The sequence below is a fragment of the Homarus americanus genome, unplaced genomic scaffold (assembly GCF_018991925.1).
Source record: "Homarus americanus isolate GMGI-L3 unplaced genomic scaffold, GMGI_Hamer_2.0 scaffold57424, whole genome shotgun sequence".
NCBI lineage: Eukaryota > Metazoa > Arthropoda > Malacostraca > Decapoda > Nephropidae > Homarus > Homarus americanus.
This window is the reverse complement of record NW_024734788.1, coordinates 188,593-201,899: the sequence shown is the minus strand read 5'-3', so window position 1 is coordinate 201,899 and position 13,307 is coordinate 188,593. Positions and strand designations below refer to the sequence as shown.

Below are 13,307 nucleotides of genomic sequence, written 5' to 3'. Positions count from 1 at the left end.
AAGTTAAAGATGTCTTCAAACCTCCTCCCAGACGATGTGTAACAATGTAATTATGATGTATACTGTACTCGTGTAAGGAAGCGATACTTAAAATACCAAATGAATACAACGCAATTATACTGAAATCTCCCCGATTATTACTGTAAAAAGTTTAACTATTTCGTACAATCCAATTTTAACTAATTTATCTACGGTTAATTTATATATTTACTCTTAATATTTTATTCATATTATTTTATTTGGTTCTTTATTTATTTTGATCTATTTTGTTTTTAATTTGTGTTTTTTTTCGCATTTACTTCTTATAGATATAATCTTAATAATCACAGGATATTTATTAATCATCCTCCGAAAAAAAATATGAAACTAAAATGATGTATTAAAAGGAGATATTTTATTTGGAGGAATAATTTTGTATAAGATCAATACGTTCTAACGAAATCCAGAGGTCCTCTTTTTCTGCTGCGTCAGCGAGCTCTGTAAATATTAACATTGACTGAATGACTGAGTTACTTTCACTGATTGCTTAAGATGTTTTCTGCTGATCCTTGTTTAGTTATGAAAATATTTACTGGTCTAACAATTTATCAAATAAAAACGGACACACACATCAACACAAACAAATAGGGATGGCGTCTCGTTGTTGCATCCCTCCTCCTAGTCACAGGCCTGGCACTAGGGACCTGCCACTCTTTGCCATAAACAGATAAAATGTACCGGGAACTTTCCCCCCACACACTCATCATTCTCTCACTTTATGTAACTTGACAGAACCTATGACCCTTCAGGCTTTTACGCCCTTAATGTACGAGTCATAAAGGCAAGTATGAACTTTTCATACTTCCCTGTTGGGCGCTGTAAACGCTTCTGCGCTTCACCTTGCACAGGATGTAAGGGGGTGCCCAATAAACTAGCCCCCTCGGGGGCAAATCTGAATCTGAATCTGTCTCGTTGTTGCCATAATTTAATGGAAACTTTAAATTAAGTTAGTTAAGGTCAGGTCAGGTTAGTCCGTTTTTATTCGATAAATTGTTATACCAGTAAACGGTATCAATAACTATTTTTCGTTGAAATATTCTTCATAACAGTTTCCCTTTGAACATATCAAACACGTTTCTGCTGTCAAGTGTCCAGTGTCAAAGACGCCAAGATCGAGGGGACATCATCACTCGTGCAGAAGCTAAAGGTCTTTTCAAGTTTTTCATACTGGCTATTTTGCTTTTAATAAATTTGGTTCTTAAACGTTCCAGTAAAACGTCAGAAACAACATACTCGGCTTCAACATAACACATCCTTTTCTTAGAGTTATATATAAAGTTTCCCTTCAAAGTTCGCTCTGTAATTTATGCAGCAACGCATTAGAGAATTTTATTTTATTTTAATATTTGCATCTCGCCTTAGTAGCTTTGTACAGACCTGAAGACTTCAAAGAACAACCCTATCAGGCTCCTGAAAGAAGGTTGTGTGGAGTCAAGGTTCACTGAGGACGCTGCCTTCTTTGTCCCCTGGGAGACTCGCTGGTGGACAAGTAGCAATATTTTGTAATCCAGAGTTACCCTCCTGGGCCGGTGATCACACTCTCCTACATTGAATCTTTTCACCTTCCCGGAAAAAGATTTTTTTTTCTAGAAAATAGTTGGACTTACAGAATTACATCATATTTTTCTATGAAGGTTTTTCCACAAAGGGATTGAATACCCTTTTAAAGTGTAATAACATTAACTCACTCTTGTGCTATATTCTTGCTGGTTTGGTCTTTGTTATCTTTCTTCACACCTCGAAATTGGAGAGAAAAATGAATCTGCAGCTCTTGTACCACTGACGTTCCAAACAGCGGGGAGTGTGGGAGTGACAGTGTGTTGTTATTTGACTCAAAGGATGAAAAGCTGACGAAATATTGGCGCTTGGTGTAAAACTCTCTTCCGTTGCCTCTTTTGATATTTATTTAATTAAAAAACTAAATAGTATTAAGGTCCCATCGCCTGGTTCACAACTTAAATTTAGTTTTTGTAAGATTAATTGTCCCCTTTTAACCTCTTAAATATGATGACTTAACCCTTTGAATACGAAGACTTAACTCCTTGAATACGATGACTTAACTCCTTGAATACAATGACTTAACCCCTTGAAATCGATGACTTAACCCTTTGAATACGATGACTTAATTTGATCTTCGAATTTAGACTCTGCAAGTCACAAGAATGATATCTGAATACTATAAGGAAAATCTATCATAGTTAAACCTACTACTACCACTACTACTTTGCTGTCACTCGGAATCGAGTATATCGATCATCCAGCTACTGCAACAATGATGTGAGTTAATAAGGATGTCACCTTCCTTGGTGAGCTCTGAGGTGACTAGAGAGGCCGATACGGGACCGGCAGGGTCGTTCACAGATGGTGCACATGTGGAGGGCTACATCTCGTGTGGGAGGGGCGCCGACGGCGTCTCTCCGGCGTTGGCGCTTGTCTGCCTCGGTTTGCAGTTGGGCTAATTCGAAAGTATTGACATCTTCTTGTGTGTGCGCTTTTCCAAGCGTTACGGTGTGGAGTAATCGTCTCCCAGGTGAGGGGGTCGATTTGGCACTTTTTTCAGGTTTGTCTTAAGACTATCCTTATACCTTTTCAGTTGCCCGCCAGAGTTACGTTTATTATTCGTTAGGTGACTGTAAAGTAGCTGCTTTGGCAGTCTACTGTCGTCCATGCGGATAACATGGCCAATCCAACGTAGTTGTTCATGGATAATGGTAGCCTCGATGCTCCTACAGTTGGTGTCAGTGAGAATACTGGCATTTGTTTTCTTGTCTTCCCATCGAATTCGGAGAATGGAACGTAGACTATGTTGGTGAAAGTTTTCAAGTGCCTTGGGGTGCCTCCTGTATGTGACCTAAGTCTCGCTGCTGTATAGCAGGGTGGGGAGGATCACTGCTCGATATACGTGTAACTTTGTAGATAATTTCAGCTCCCTATAACTGAACTAACACACACACACACACACACACACACACACACACACACACACACACACACACACACACACAGAATGTTACAAAACAAAATGAGTGGGGGCAATAAATGGTGGGAGGAAAAATTAGCGGAATCAGAAAAATATCTTGCGAGAAAATTACTCCAATATTTATTGGATCGAAGGAGTTAAAGTGGTGTTGTTGACGGCCGCAACAGATGAAGCAAAACTTACAAAGAATGGAAGATCAGAGAAGAAGGACGGGGTAGAAAGACTAGTAGAAGAAAGATCTATTGTGAGAGGAAACGTCTTAATGGTCGCCAGACATTGCTAACAAAGGGAATCTCTCCATCCACACACACACACACACATATATATATATATATATACAGAGGAGGGTGAGATCAAGTCCACAATGGTCAGGTATTAGGTAATGACCCTACTATCTATATATATATATATATATATATATATATATATATATATATATATATATATATATATATATATATATATATATATATATATATATATATATATATGAGGAACGTGGGGCGGAATGTATCATAGTACAAGTATTGGTTCTCTGTGTAACAACAAGTGCAGGTGTGTTGCGTGCCTGATGACCTTAATATATACACCCCTCCCTCCTGTAGAGAGGAAAATAGGTCCTATAATAATAGGGTGGTGGACGGGTATGGGGGAGGACGGTGATGGAGAGGCTGTCATGGACGGTGTTGAAGAGGCCATCTCAGGTACACTCGGCTGTTATAAACTTTTAGACCGCGGGGTGACAATAACCCCCCTCCCCCGTTTGCCTATCTTGCTAATTATTTTTTTTAGATTTCAGGCTTATACATATAGAATTCCGCTTTTTGTCACCTATAACAGTGGTGGAGGAAGTCACAAAAGCATGTTTGGCTAACTACGAAAATCCTAAAAAATAAAAAAATAAATACGAAACAATATAACATCCCAGAAATAATTCGGCCCTACATCATTTTTGCAATTAATTTACCTTCAATGAGTCATTTTTGCAATGAAATATGAGGAAGAGTTGAATCTGAGACTGTTAATATTTAAAGAGGCTGTGTCTGTGTGTGTGTGCGCGGTAGTCACCTAGTGGTTCAAGAGATAAATGTGTTGTTAGTCTGATCAAGTATTTTTAGAAATATCAATTCAAATTTTACAAGATTATAATTTATGTTGAGAGTTGTCAGAGTAAAGTAAGAGGAAGACTTTCAGAAAAGCCTTGATAGATTTATGGAAACCGAAAATTTGTCTTATAAAACGTCTTTCATTTATTATTTTAATAAACTTTTAATAAATATTTTTAGGTGAGCCTTTACAGTTTGTTTTATACTGTACCTGTTCCTCTAATATTACCTGGCTCGACCATTCGCCTCAACACAACTTTCCCTAAGCTAACCGTAGCACTTCTCTGGTCTCGTTAGGGTCTGGGGATGTGAAGCTCGACCCGGTGCGGGATTACTAATAACTAAATATAATTTGTATGTCGTTGCAGTGGTCGTCCCCGGGAGCCACTCTAGGCGCTTCTCGGCGAGGATGTATACATTTGTCACCATCCACTGTAAGTGTTGACATTCTGTCTGTTCCTCCATTAATAACGTGGTATTTACTCATATGCTCAGTATAAATTTTGACATTAGAAACTCTTACTCGTATGTATATAACTCGATATTTTTGTTGTTGTTGTTATTTCATCTTTTGGAGTATCAGGCAACGATTCACGAAAGTTCGTTCACTTTTCTGGTTCTTTTTTATGTTTATTATATATCTTGCCCCCACGACATTTGTCCTACCTTGAGGAACTAGGCGCTAACAGAATGTTCGTGTTTTTTATTATTGGCTCATTTTAACCTGACGATCGCTGCCGATTCGCAGTATACAGTTATGTTTCCTGTCTCGCTGGCTATAAAGGCGGCGTTACATTAGCACTTTTCCCGTCAACTTTCCCGTTTTCTGCTGTTGTTTTTCCATGAGTTGTCAGTTTTTCTAGCCCGTTTCGCTCAAACGAAACGTATCGTTTCCCTCTTACTGGCTTGTGCCAATTTCTGTGGTCAAATCAATATCTACATTGGTATACTCAATAATGAGGATTTTTATATAAAATAAATAGCGAGTCACGTGGAATAACTAAATTTCATTTTAAAAATGTTCAGTAACACATTTTTATTAAATTGCTTAAATTCTATTTTGTTTATTGCTGATGATATTCGTAAATACATTTAATCCTTTGCGTGTGTGACGGGGCGCGCTCAGAAAAATGACAATCTTTAGAAAATTTCTGCAAGAAAATTACGGAAAAAGTGCAAGTGTGACGCCGCCTTCAGGTGACGTTCACTGACGGGAAATGTATTGATGAAATGTCTAGACCAGGTGTGAGTAAGCCATACAAAGAATCGCACGGGTGTTGAAACAGCTAGACTCTTAAGTTCGGTAACGAGGTGCCAGACAATGAGCGCCCCCAACTGTTTAACCTTGAAGTAAACAGTGGGCCACGGTTCATTGGTGAGGGAAGGGGTGGGTGTTCTCTGAGGAGGGCAGGAAGGCTTACTAGTGTGGCCACCTTCAAACTTTCAACAAACTGTAGGTGATATGTTAGTCATTAGCTAACATCCGTAAAACAAACACTAAATATCAACCCAACTTGAGGTAGGTAGAGGCACGAGGATTGACCATAAAGTTCCGCATTTTCAGGTGTAAAGTAAAACAGTCGGGTGTATGGCACAGACTTCCCCTTATAGGTCACGGCCACAAGGTGTTCAAAGTGTACTGTTCTCCTGCTCCTCGACGATGCGCCCGTCCACAAACCCCGCGTTGTAGCTTCGATTAAATCCCCATCTTCCCCACCACTCCCTTACTATCTCCCCCACTCTCCCTCACCTACTCTCCCAATCTCCATCTTCCCCACCACTCCCTCACTATCTCCCCCACTCTCCCTCACCTACTCTCCCAATCTCCATCTTCCTCACCACTCCCTCACTATCTCCCCCACTCTCCCTCACCTACTCTCCCAATCTCCATCTTCCCCACCAGTCCCTCACTATCTCCCCCACTCTCCCTCACCTACTCTCCCAATGTCCATCCTCCCCTTTCTTACTCTCATCGACCCGCTCTCCCGCTCTCTCCACAACCCTCATTTCCACACTGTACCACTCAATCTCCCTCTCTTCCCAGGCCCCACTCTCCTTCTCCCACTCAACACGGGCCGTAGGGAAAGTCTCAGTGTATAGTTCAGTGTTTCGTCTCCCCATAGTAAGGTCGTAAGCCGCACGTAATGTTATTTATTATCCTTTATTGGAAGAGGAACGATGGCGTGCAGGGTGAGAGGTGAGGGGTTGAGAGAAGTGAGGGGTGAGAGAAGTGAAGGTGAGAGGTGAGAGAAGTGAGGGGTGAGAGAAGTGAAGGTGAGGGGTGAGAGAAGTGAAGGTGAGGGGTGAGAGAAGTGAGGGACAAACTGTGAGGAGTAAGGATGAGGGGCGAAGGTGTGGGAGGGGATAGAACCTAACCTAACCTAACCTAACCTAATAAATTGAAAATGAAATTATTCAGATTTTGAAATTGAAATTTTCTAGCAAAGAGTAACGAAAGGGGGTAAAAGAAAAGATGGATGGATAAATGGAAAAAGAGAGAGAGAGAAAGATTTAGATCAAGGTAGACCAAGAAGGGGAACAGCTGAGTGGACATTATCATATATATAACAAAGGAACAAAGAACTGTGGACGCAGGGAAAGAACCACATTAAATTTACTGTACCTGATAATATTGTGACGAGCGTGAGAGAAACATGTGGTATAAATAGGACAAAGGCGAGATACAGATTGGTAAGAAGAGGGAGGTAAGGGAAGGATGGTGTGAAGGAGGGGGACTATGGGAGGGACAAAAATCATCATAAGTAAGGAATTGTCATCATACTGAAAGGATAGAATCATCGTCTTCCGGGAGTTAAGTCATTATGCTTAAGAGGTTAAAGTCACCATATTGGGGATAAACCCACCCCTTTCATGTTGTCGACAGGTTAAACATGCAATGTGGAACACCGACCATACAGCCGTACACTTCCTATACACAAGGCTAAGTGATCTTTGCTCTATTAAATTACTACTGAACGGGAGTCATAAGAGCCAGGTGATTTCGTTACCTAGGAGAGACAAGCACTCAGGGTAATTAATTTCAGGTGTGCATATACCTGTGACTTGATCTTATCCTGTTATATTTTGTTTAAAGATTTTATTATTATTTTTTCTAATTCTGTGTTTGTTATTTTTTTTTCATCTTGTTTCTTTTGTTATTCATATATATTTATCTTGTTCTTGTATTGAACAATGACTCTTAGTTCACTTATTTTCTTATTTCAGTTTTTATATCTTCATAATGGTCGGGAACACACACACACACACACACACACACACACACAGATAGATAGATAGATAGATTATAAAGATATATTTCCACAGATTCACAAGTACTTACACATATTGATAACGAATATTTCTTAAAAGTACTTTATGTACAATACCTTTAATATCACTAATAACAAAGGGAAGAGGAACGGAGAGAGGGCGAGTAATGTTAGAAGAGGAGAATAATGGATAGGATAAAATGACATTTACCATACTGAGGCCATTTACTACACTGAGGCCATTTGCTACACTGAGGCCATTTACTACACTGAGGCCATTACTACACTGGGACCATCTATTACACTGAGGCCACTTCCTTCATTGCCAGGAGCAGGACGCGAGAGCTCATACATCATTCCAAGACAGATGTTATATTTACCACTTCATGCATCCCGAGTGTGCCGCCACATGACAGGAAACAAAGGGAAAATGTGAAGAAACTATGTTCTCGTTATTCATTCCGGGGAGCCACGAGTTGCTGAGTACATTAGATAATTATGTTTCCTCTACTTACTCGGTGTTCCTCCTCCATCCTGTGACGCCGGGAGTGGCATGAATAATAGATAGGTCAAGGTGAGTGAGAGATAGATGCTTCATCGAGGAGAGATAGATGTCTCTTCTAGGTGATTTAGATCCATCTTCTAGGAGAAATACTGTAGATTCCCTCTCTAGGAGATACAGATGTTTCATCTATGAGAAGTCGATGTCTCTATGAAAGATGGATATCTCCTTTGGGAGAGGTGGATGCCTGAGATACAGTCGTATATAACATGTGAGGGACAATGTCGATTTCTCTCTCTATTTATACTGCAGTGTGTGTGTGTGTGTGTGTGTGTGTGTGTGTGTGTGTGTGTGTGTGTGTGTTTTACCTAAATAGTGATAATTGCCGCTTAACTTCTTGTGTACGGTGTCGCCTTTGAGCTGAATAAAATATCTGACGTTAACTAAATAAAATACTAAAAGTGGCGTCCCCGTAGTGAAGGGGTTAAGTTAAAAAAGGCAACTGACGATTTTGCCAAATAAGGTTACTTTTAATTTATATTGTTTTATAGTTATTGAAATTTATTCGGATACGACCAAATTTGCTGTTTCATTTAAGACGTCGTTTTACATCATAAGGTAACCAAATTAGGATAAATTAGATCAGTTTAGGTTAGGTTTTGCATGATATCATTATTCATTCATGTGAGTTTATCTATATGATCGTCTATGGCCAGACAGAAGTTTACAGATATACATAGAGTCTAATAGTTATCGATACTTGACAATTATCCCTATTTTGTGCAACATTTAAAAATAGAGAGCTGAAATTGGTAAGGTGTTGTGTAACTCAATATATATATCTATATATATATATATATATATATGCTGATAACCACAAGGAAAGAAGAAAACACGAAGTTCCCAAGCGCTTTCGTGTAATTCACATCTTCAGGGGTGAGTACAGACTAGAGAGAGAAATGAGACCAGGTCCACAATGGTCAGGTATTAGGTAATGACCATTGTGGACCTGTGATGTGAATACAATATCTCTATTATCAGTGATTTGATTTATATATATATATATATATATATATATATATATATATATATATATATATATATATATATATATATACACATATACATATATACATATACATATACATATATATATATACCTTGTACTATCTGGTATTGGATGTTGAAAATGAAAAACGAAAAAAATATTATTCCACTTCGCTCGACAAATTATTTTCTGTATTTAGAATTTCCCGGGTTCACTCCCGCCGCCACATGTGTAGTGGAATGAGCTTCACTGTGCAAAAATTCACATATGCAGATTGGAGATGAAATATCGAGTAATATTTCACCAGTTTAGTCCAGGGAAGGTACATGTGCATACTATTAAACGACCGGTGTAAGATTTTTTGGCGTAATATTTAAATCAAAAGTACATAAAATGTGTGACGTCACGTCTTGTATTTAATTCATGTGTTACAAAACTCTAAAACTTTACTTGGAAAATTTTTCTTCTTAACAGCGAGATTTATGCTGACTGAAATTTTGCGTAACGTAAATAAAATCGAACAAGAAATTCGTGTTATAAAGTAGAGCAGGGGAGTGTGATACAATAGTTGATAAGTGAGACATTCAGAAAACATCACTCGTCCAAAACATTGATGTTAATTAAAAATAATGAAAACACTAAATATGTTAAAGGTTAACATCAGCTGAAATTTTACCATCTCGTTTGGTTCACATCCAAAAAGAAAGAAAGTGAAAAACAGCTCCAGAACGAGATATTAATCCCGCGTGACGTCCCTTGACCATATACACCCACCCGCCTGATGCTGCCCTTACCTCTCAGTTTATTGTGGGAAATCTAGTTTACTGTTAATATAAACACAACCGAAACAAAGCTCCGAATGAGGTTGACGTGAGGACAGTCTGAGGTGCGCTGTACGTAACAAGTGAAGACCGATGCGAAACTACTAGGGATGGATAAACACCAGGAACATATCGGTACTAATGCAACCTAACCCTATCTCTCTTATGCTAACCCAACTTCACCGTAACTGGTCTACTCAAACTTAACCTAACCTAAACCAATCTAACCCGCAACCTAACCTAACCCAACAATTATATGACCCAAGGGTAACTAAGGTCAGGTTAGAAGTAGTGGGCGAGGATGTGAGTGTGATTAATCCTGGGTGCGAGTATGGATGAATGAGTAACGATGAATGAGGGAAATGAGCGTCGCTAAATGAGGCAGTGTGAGTAACGATGAATCAACAAAGAGGAGTAAATACTATATAAACAACACTGACCACATTATAAACAGAAGGGACATGACGTGTACTGGTAAATACAGGAAAATTGACTCGCTATTCCCTAAATGTGTTCCTTCTTTAACTCGAGCGAGAATGAGGTTAATCTTCAGGGCAGGGAACCGCACACTGTACTGTTTTTACGCTATTACTTAACCTTAACTTTTAAATGACTTCGACGTTTGTATGTGTGTATGCTTGTACAAGTACGTATGCTTGTATGCATGTGTACCTGTCGTTGTAAGTTTGTATGTCTGTACGTATGAATTTATGTCTGTATGATTTTATGTAAGTTCGGGTAAAATTTGTTGTTATCAGACCGAAATATGATAAATTTTGACACACAAATGTTCCTTTGATCTCATTGTATAGATTTTTTTCCTGTGTACCTTTTGGGAAGGTTTCTGCAAAACATAAAACAAAACAAAGATCAGTGGAGGTAAGATGGTGTCTGGTAGTTCAAAGGTGTAAATAAAACCTGATCCTCATCCGGACTGAAGAATCAGTTTTAAGTTTCTCGCAAATATTGACGAGAAACTTTTGTGAAATTTCAGTTCTGATAAGAAGTAAATTAAAAATTTTCGTCATGAAAAATATGATTTTTTTTTATATTAATGGAATTTTTATTTTGTTTCCATACATGCATGAATTTCGAAAACTTTTGCCAATTCTTCAAAAGATAAAAAAGTAAAAAAAAAATCGGATGCTACGATTTCGCGTATTAGGTATTACGGGAAGTCGGGAGAAGTCCAGTTACGAGAAGAATATGTAGTGTTGTGGCCCTACAGTACTGAGTGAGACTAGATAGATGGCATTAACCGCTCATCATTAGTAGTAGTAGTTATGATAGCAACAGACGAGGCACTAAAAATTAACATACAACACAACACTTGTCATCGTCTTCGATGTGACAGAAAAGAAACTCATCAGAAAACACATAAATTGTTGGTCTGAAAAAACTAAGTAGGGATGGTGTAGACAAGCCCCCATGGCATCATTCATAAAAGGAAAAAATTTATTTGTACCAAAACTATTTTCTGACAATTCGTGAAATATTTTCCCATATAAACTTACATATTTGGTAGAGTATCTACGTTGATACAAGTGTCACTCCGGATAAAGTTTTGACCTATAACCTTCCTTTGATCTTGACATTAATTTGGACATGGCAGTATTGTGCCGCGTAACGACACATATCCTCATGAATCGAACGTCGCTGCAGGACTATGACGATGCTAACAATCTATTCTGAGGATGGACGGTCAAGGATACAGTGCTACGCCCCATCTGGCGAATCATAAAGCCATTGATGGAAAAGCCAAATCAATCACATGTTTTGACTGCTGATGAAAACTAGGTTGTGAGTGTGACAGATAACTTCATTAATCGAGTTCGTCAACACACCTGCACGAGCTAATTATTCCACTTTGGGAGAACAACGCGCATTTTTTTTAATTCCTTTGGTGAATTTGCCGTTAGGGCGTTAGGGCTGGCAGTGATTCTTTATTATTAGCACGAGTCAAGTATTAAAAAGAACGTCAACCCATAGAGAATGTGATCTCCAGCTGAAGGACAAGAACATCAGGCAATGTTGACTGCTTGTGCTGGAACAGTTAGGTCTCTCTCTCTCTCTCTCTCTCTCTCTCTCTCTCTCTCTCTCTCTCTCTCTCTGCCAGCGACAATAGACTCTAGGTGGTGAATAAGTCAAGTATTGCTGTGACGGCACTATGTCTCTCATGGACTGTAGTGTTGCCCTTTGAGCTACCGAGAATAATCAAAACAGACTTCCAGGAATGACTTTTAAGGATCTAATATGAAAGCTTTGGCGATAGTAACCAAGGAAAACATTGCAGGTAAAAAACTAAATTTAATTATGGTCTTGTTGGTGAAGAAAGGTTCCCTGAATATTTGGTCATCAACATACTTCAAGTCTTTGTGATGTTAGTTCTATAGTCTAAGTGTACACGATTTCTGATAATTTTATCTCGGAGTGCGGCGGTCGAGCAGATACATCGCTCGCCTCCTGTCCTTATGCTTCACTGTATTGACCTCTATCCACCCTAAGTCTCCCAGCTGTAAATGGATGCCTTACAATTGAGAGTGTGAAGGTGGTCGAGAATAATAATGGCCACACTGTACTACAAAGAGACTTTGTCAACAGTGTACGGTGTCCCCACTGCGTATAATACTCTGTTATGGTGTTTCGTCCAGTCGAGACTTATTCATATGCCAGATTAGTTGTCAAGTCGAAGTTTGTAAACATATGTGGAAAGTAAAACTTCAGTTCTTCCCCCATTATGTTGGTTCCATCTTTGTCTTTATCATCAGAACTTCATTTTATTAAGTCATCTTCCCTTATTCCCCCTTCCCTCCCTCTCTCCTCTTCCTGCGCCATAATAAATGGAATCACCTGAAGATTCTCCTCCAGCATATTGCACCTAAAGATTGACCACCCTAACACCTTTTTCGGAGATGAGGTTAAGTTAGCGTTAGAGTGGTTAATCTTTAGGTAAAATAAGCTGGGGAAGAGAATCTTCAGATGGTCCAACAAATGGATATATAAGCCTCAAAGATATACAGGTCTTGTTTCTAGGATAAAAGAACCTGGTATACTGACTGAACTTCCAAAGGATACGAAAGTATCCCTGGCGTGATAGACCTGACGTTTACACAATAAAACACTGGTGGAACAGTTTCTCTTAACGTGTATAAATTTACAGACAAGCGTGACAGCAGCCCTCTCTCTCTCTCTTCTCTTCTCTCTTCTACCCTTCCTACTTCCCTCCACACCTTCTTTCTCTCTCCTGCGCCACCCTCAGCATCTCACAACTGCCTGTCTTCATTACGTAGAATTACTGAGTGCTGAAAGTTCCTGGAATACCAGTCGAGAGTCATTACATCCTAGATCAAGAGAAAAAAAGACTAACGCATAAATTTGAAATTTCTGGCCTTGGTGTGAAAAAGGCACACATTCCCGCACAGTTGAAACCTACGCCTAAAAGGAGCTTCCCTAATAATGCCGGGAAGACAGGGATAATGATTCTTGGTCTGAAGAAAGGGAGACGAGATGCTAAGAGAGCGAGACTGTATTTGACCGGAGTC

At 39.1% G+C, this 13,307-nt stretch overlaps 1 protein-coding gene across 2 annotated transcripts in view; it reads right to left on the bottom strand.

Annotated features, from left to right (window-relative positions):
* Window positions 1-13,307, bottom strand: part of LOC121870509 (G-protein coupled receptor dmsr-1-like) — an 89,797-nt gene that overhangs the window by 24,457 nt on the left and 52,033 nt on the right. The window lies entirely within an intron of this gene.